The sequence below is a fragment of the Palaemon carinicauda genome, chromosome 24, assembly GCF_036898095.1.
Source record: "Palaemon carinicauda isolate YSFRI2023 chromosome 24, ASM3689809v2, whole genome shotgun sequence".
Classification (NCBI taxonomy): domain Eukaryota; kingdom Metazoa; phylum Arthropoda; class Malacostraca; order Decapoda; family Palaemonidae; genus Palaemon; species Palaemon carinicauda.
Window position 1 is genome coordinate 4536986 of NC_090748.1, and position 7500 is coordinate 4544485.

The following is a 7500-nucleotide window of genomic DNA, read 5'->3' on the forward strand; positions in this document are numbered from 1 at the left end:
TCCCGCTTGCTAGGACAATGTCCCTGTCCCTTGCCTATGCCATTCATGAGCGACCTTTAAACCTTTAAACTAAGTTCGTTTCACCGTACCTCTGTTTATCTTGAAGGTTCACACCGTTAGCCCTTTTTTTATAAATAGTAATTCCCTTTATGGTATAATCTAGGAGACTTGGTCTAAAACCTTTTTAACAAAGACTTCGGTTTGTTAACTGAAATTCATATAAGAATATTCTGGTCAAGTTAATATACTCCTGTCACTTAAGGGGGACACTGGTCATGTGTCCATTCACGACAAAAAGATGTTTTTAAAATTTTTTATTTTAAATGTTCATTACTACTTATATCGTTTTTTTATTTCCTTATTTCCTATCCTCACGGGGCTATTTTTACCTGTTGGAGCCCTTGGGCTTATAGCATCTTGTTTTTCCTACTAGGGTTGTAGCTTAGCTAGTGATAATAAAAGTAATAACACTTACAATAATAATAATCATCATCATCATCATCTCCTCCTACGCCTATTGACGCTAAGGGCCTCGGTTAGATTTCGCCAGTCGTCTCTATCTTGAGCTTTTAATTTAATACTTCTCTATTCATCAACTCCTACTTTGCGCTTCATAGTCCTCAGTCATGTAGGCCTGGATCTTCCAACTCTTCTAGTGCCTTGTGGAGCCCAGCTGAACGTTTGGTGAACTAATCTCTCTTGTCATTATTTTATCTCTACATCTTACTTAGCTTGGTTCTGTAGATATTTCCCTACCTTCATTATACTGTAGTTGACCAGTCTTCCTTCTTTTATTTATATTATCCTTTCAATTATCTGCTCGATGTATCTTAATTTACTGACCACTAAAACATCCCTCAATTTACCTCGTTAGTAATTTGGTTCCCAGGATTAGTCCATCTAACGTGAGTCCCCTTTAATGTTACATTTGTTTTCCTCTTATGCTTTGGTATTTCGTCAAATTTCCTATGTAATTAATCGTGTTTATAGTCAGTGGCGTGAAGTTGCATTTGTTGATGTGTAATTTGGTATAAATCACTTGATTAATGTAAAGAGTGTACTGTAGTTTCTTATATTTGAATAGTTTATATATATATATATTTATATATATATATATATATATATATATAGAGAGAGAGAGAGAGAGAGAGAGAGAGAGAGAGAGAGAGAGAGAGAGAGAGAGAGAGAGAGAGATCTATTTATGTATGTATATATAAGGGTATATATGTATATATATATATATATATATATATATATATATATGATTATATATGTATGTATAGGTAGTATTATTATGCAAATAAACGAATCCTCACAAAACATCTGCAGATTAGTTACGCTTGTTATAACAGCAACTCGCACAAGGACTGAATAACTCGAGTTGACGTTCTTGCAGCTTTCTTGCAGTTATTGGACTTAGGCGAGCCAGCGTGTAGCCAAGACAGCTCACCGGGATGCCAGCCCCAAGAAGAAGCATGCCCTAGTGACCCTAGACCTTGTGGAATCAGGGGTGCCTGTTTGGGTGGACTGAATGCCCCTGAGTGCCGTTGTGACCCTGGATGGACCGGAGCTAGGTGTGACACCCCTACAGTCCCGGCTACGTTAGGTTCGAAGTCTTACATGAAGCTAGCGCTGTCTTTCACTCCTTCCTCGAGAGTTGTGAATGTCCAGTTGAGGGTCAGGACGCTTGGCGAGACAACAGGGATGCTAGTTCATCTTGCAGCGCAGCACACGCAGCATTCTTTTACTATCCACGTATGTTATACAATTGGCCATATGCCACGTCATATATTTATATAACAAGACTGAACAGAACTTATAATTATTCATTACTTCTCATGTAGTTTATTTACTTCCTTATTTCCTCTCCTCACTGGGCTATTTTTCCCTGTTGGAGCCCTTGGCCTTATAGCATCCTGCTTTTCCAACTAGGGTTGTAACTTAGCTAGTAATTATATTGATAATAAATCCATTTTTAGTTTTGTTCTCGCTTTTTTTAAATGTTTTCTAGTCTTTGAAAATATTGCCTTGTTGACTTTTTTGTTCACCCTTTTTTTTTTCTGACATTCATATTAATCATATTTAGCTTCGAGCTGGTGTGGCCTGCGCCTCACTCTCCGGAGCAGGATGGGCCACCAGGGTGGCCTGCGTTGAGGGCCGACCCGTAGCTGATGGCCAATGGCACACAATCAAAGCCGAGAGACACGGCCACAATCTCTTCATCAGCGTCGATGGAGGAGGAGACGAATGGCGAATCAACAACTCCTTGCCCTCACTCGTGCCCCTGAGTGCCATTCCGCAGGGGGAGGTCATGGGGCCACCGATGCCCTTGGAGATTGATAAGCACGACGGTGTGACTATTGGTGGCCTTCCCGAGTTCCTGGGTGTCAAGCTAGTGAATGTTGCGGAGGATTTGCAAGACAGTAAGTAGGACTGGCTGTAAGTGCATAGAGGATAGTCTACTTGATTTAACTGGATGTTTTCAGATTTTATATATATATATATATATATATATATATATATATATATATATTCTGGATTGTATAATCTACAGTATACAGTATATGCTAATATATATGCATATGTATATATATAAATTTATATATATATAGATAGATAGATAGATAGATAAATAGATAGATAGATAGATAGATAGATAGATAGATGAAAAAATATAGGCTACTCATAGATCTAAAGAAATAGAATTTTCACCAGTACAATCGAAAAATGCTTTTGAAATCTCTCATCCTTAGCGTGCATAGACGACCTGAGAGTGTCAGATCGCCAGCTCCCCCTCCCCCCTGCTGTCAATAGCAGCACCTGGGGCCAGGTGACCACTTTAAACGGATTCATGAAGGGCTGTAACAAACCCAACGCTTGCGTGAATACTACTACTACTTGCGACCCACCGCTGTCCTGTCATGCAAGGTGGACGAAACCTTCCTGCAGGTGAGCACTGAGTAGGGGATTCTTTGTGTATAGTGATATGTCAGGATGAATGGGAGCATTGTGATATTGTGTAAGAGTTTGTACTTAGTTTGGGTGATGGGCATTTGTTAACAAGAGCACGCTCTCCATTTACTCCGAAATTATGCAGTCCTGATGCTCTCCTCTTCATTTACAGTACAGTTAAAAAAAAAATCGTAATTTTAATCGGAAACTCGCCGTAAAAATATACTGTTCTCAGCCGTATTTTAGTAAAATACAGGCGACCGTAATTTTACCATACTATATTCTTATATTTTACTGTTTGGTGACCGTAATATCACTCCTTTACGTCAATATATCCGTTTTTAAAACAGTGAACATCCTGGAATTTTGCCTGGAATTTACCGTTTTTTCAATGAAGATTTTTAACTGTGTAATTAGGAGGTTTTTTAAATACTGGGAAAGCAAAACATGGCAAGATATGCTGTGCAAGGGGGAAGGTGTTATAAAAATAAAACTAGCTGGGTATCCTCACTAAACCTAGAACTGCCATCGTCAATATACTGTAGTCAACCTAACAGAAGTTTGTGATGCCAGCGTACATAAACAGAAATTTAAAGACCCTCCTAATTTCTGTACATGAAGAGGAGAGCTGCAGGACTGCATGATTTTGGAGTAAATGGAGAGCGTGCTCTTGTAAACAAATACCTTAGTTCGTATACAGGTTAGTACTTAGACATACCGTAAAAATTATAGAATTTTGTGAAATGACGAAACCAATGCGTATGTTGAGTACAGGAAGAAATTTGAAAGATTTTTTCTGATCGGTTAACTTCCGTTGAAAATGAAAAAAAACAAAAACAAATTATAAGAAATTAATAGCCTTTTATTATGGTTTTCCTATTGAATGTCTATTGTTTAAAGTAGATAAGATATTTGATAAGATAATAAATTGAAAATGAAGTGAGCCATATTTGATCTTTGCAAATGACACTTCACTGATATAGTGACAAGAGGCTGCAGATGCTAACAATATGAAATGTATGGTTTTGCAAGAGTAAATAATTGAGAATAAATGTGAACATTGATGAAGTTTATTTTAAGAACTGATTGAAACAAGGAAGAATGTGTAATGAATACTAATAAGAATGTGGATGAATGATGAAAGAGGTTTATATATATATATATATATATATATATATATATTTATATATATATATATATATATAAATTTATATATATATATATATATATATATATATATATATATATATATATATACATATATAAATTTATATATATATATATATATATATATATATATATATATATATATATATATATAAATATATATATATATATATTTATAGATATATATATATGTATATAATATTTGTATATATATATATATACATATATGTATATATATATGTATGTGCATATATGAGTATATACATATATATATATATATATATATATATTTATATATATATATATATATATATATATAAATTTATATATATATATATATATATATATACATATATATATAAATATATATATATATATATATATATATTTATAGATATATATATATATATATATGTATATAATATTTGTATATATATATACATATATGTATATATATATATGTATGTGCATATATGAGTATATACATATATATATATATATATATATATATATATATATATATATGTATATATATATACATAATATATGTAGATATATGTATATGTATATATAATATATACATATATATATGTGTATATATATATATGTGTGTATATATAATATATATACATATATATGAATGCATATATATATGCCTAGTAAATGGCCTTCGGTATCAAGTCTATAAAACTGTTTTTATTTACAAGTTTATTTGTGCAGTTGAATAATGCGTTTTATTGTTACTGCAATAGATTTTTGCATTCTGATTTCTCATTTCGGGATTTATAGGTAACGGATGGCCTATACCTCAAAATGATAACGAGGGTCTACTTTTTATTTCAATATCGATGGTCGAACTGCCTGGTGTTGTAGCTAACGTGTGTGTTTGTGTGTGTATGCGTGTGTTTATTCAACAAGAAGCTCATTCATAAAATTGTTTATTCACTTATTTTGAGCTTGTATCTACGAAAAAGAGATTTAAGGTATATAAGCGTTAATATACTTTAAGGTACTAATTTCATTACAACTTTGACAAAAGAAGTACACAAACATAACATCTCATCTATATAATTAAGAGCAAGTATATATATATATATATATATATATATATATATATATGTGTGTGTGTGTGTGTATATTTATGTATATATATACATATATACAGTTTACAGTATATATATACATACTTACATATATATACATATATATGCTGTATATATATACATACATATATATATATATATATATATATATATATATATATATACTTATATATATACACATACATACATACATACATACATACATACATATCTGTCTGGCCACGGTCAGCGGCATTGCCATACATATAACTATTTGGTCGCTTCCCCCTCCCTAGGGTAGGGGGGAGAGAGAGTAGTCATACCCTGGTAAAAGGGGTTTTAGTAAGGAAAGGGGGGGGGGATGGGAAGAATTGAATCCACTTGCGTATGTGTGCATATCTACCTAAATATTTAGCCGTCATTTTTTACTGGTCGCGTACACTAGATATAGAACATGGATCCCCTGCTGTATTGGACCAGAAAAAACAGCCCTTAAAGTAAGTACATTCTTCTATAAGTTTAATTCCAGCTCTGACCAGATTGTGGAATGATCTAATCTAGTGGTTGAATCGATTGAAGAAAGTGAAATCATTTTTATTTTAGTTTTTAAATGACTGACCTATCTTAACGTTGTTACTCCAACAATTTCCAAATTCATTAATCAAGTGTCCCCAGCGTATGGTAGGATTCTATCCTTTCCTTTATACATTGCAGAACTTAAGAAATAGATATCTATTTGATGCTCGAGGTGGGGATGGCAGGTTCATCCTTGCCAAGATTCTTGGACGTGATGTGTTGTACTATGCGAGCCGCATTTTTAGATTTATTTCAGAAGCAGGTCTTCTGAAAACTATTTAACTTCTATAATGACATCTTAACTTTTATGGTTTTAATTGAATATTCATTGATTTTTTATATAAAATTATATTGGCGTCAATGACCTTAGATGTCAGGATGCCAGAAAACTTTAAATCAATCAATTATACATTACAGCTGTGGTTCTGGAGAGCATCTTGTGGGATCAGCGTGCGAAGACATGGACGAGTGCTTGCTGGAACCCTGCTTGCACGGAGGTACCTGCTATAACATGAAACCTGATTACCTTTGCATGTGTGGACCGAACCACATAGGAGACAACTGCGAGTGGACCAAAGTCTCTAGCGCAGGCCATCCGCTTACAGCGCCAGCAGCCATAGCGGCAGTTACCTTGTCACTCCTCTTTTTAGGTGAGTTATCTCAACCAATATCATCTTCCCCTTTGGGCCTATCTGGTCTGTATTCGTATTGATCATTCCCCCTGGAACGTTGTTATGGAGGGACCTCAACAGCCTTTAGGAAAAATGAAGGTCTCACTTTTTTTTTTTTTTTTTTTTTTGCCAAAATAATTCACAATGATAACATCAATGAACCCTATTTTACTTTGAACTGTCATCTACATCAATGACATGTTCCTTTAAGCGAGATGTCGATTGTTTTTTTTTTTAGGCAGATCTTTAACTAAATCACATGCTATTTATATCAGTCTACTTTGCTAACTGAACTTTTTTTTCAAATCTATTTATTACTATTACTATTTTGCTTATCTGGAGAGCAGAGGATGATCTACCATTTGTTTTTCACAATTTTCCCTTTTTTGTATTATCTACAGTATGTTCAGATTGAATTATTATCCAAAGCAAACCAACACACACACGCACACACACATTTATATATATATATATATATATATATATATATATATATATATATATGTATATGTATATACACACACACACAATAGGTGTTTGAAGCCTAGATTGAAGTTGAAAGTTATTTCGTGTATCAAGTAAAGTTTTAACCAGAGTCTATGGACAAACTTAATGTAGTCAAAGATGAAAATATGCCCATACGTCAGCTTGATCACTTTATTATAAAGAATTAATTTATCTGTATTCTTTGTCCTGGAAAAAAAAAAACATGCTTTTCCAACTAGGATTGTGCTTATCTAATAATAATGATAATTATAACAAATGCCGATGAAATATAATGGTAAATATGAGGTAATCTCTATTAAGGAGGAAGGCTTCGTGGACAAGAATCAGTCTTAACTAAGACTTCCCAATATTTACATATTTCCATGAAGACATGTTCTGCCTTTGTATTAACTTATCTTATATTATTTTATCTTATTTTACTCCTCTGGCACCCAGGGGATCCATAGGACTTCAATGAATTCACGCCATATACCTCTTCCCTGTGCCATCTCTTTGAGCTGAACCCAATTCTCAAATCCAACCTCCCTCCGTTTTGTCATCAGCCA

At 33.5% G+C, this 7500-nt stretch overlaps 1 pseudogene; it reads left to right on the forward strand.

The window, feature by feature from the left end:
* The window catches only part of LOC137617995 (neural-cadherin-like), a 47270-nt pseudogene that overhangs the window by 37063 nt on the left and 2707 nt on the right, over window positions 1-7500 (forward strand).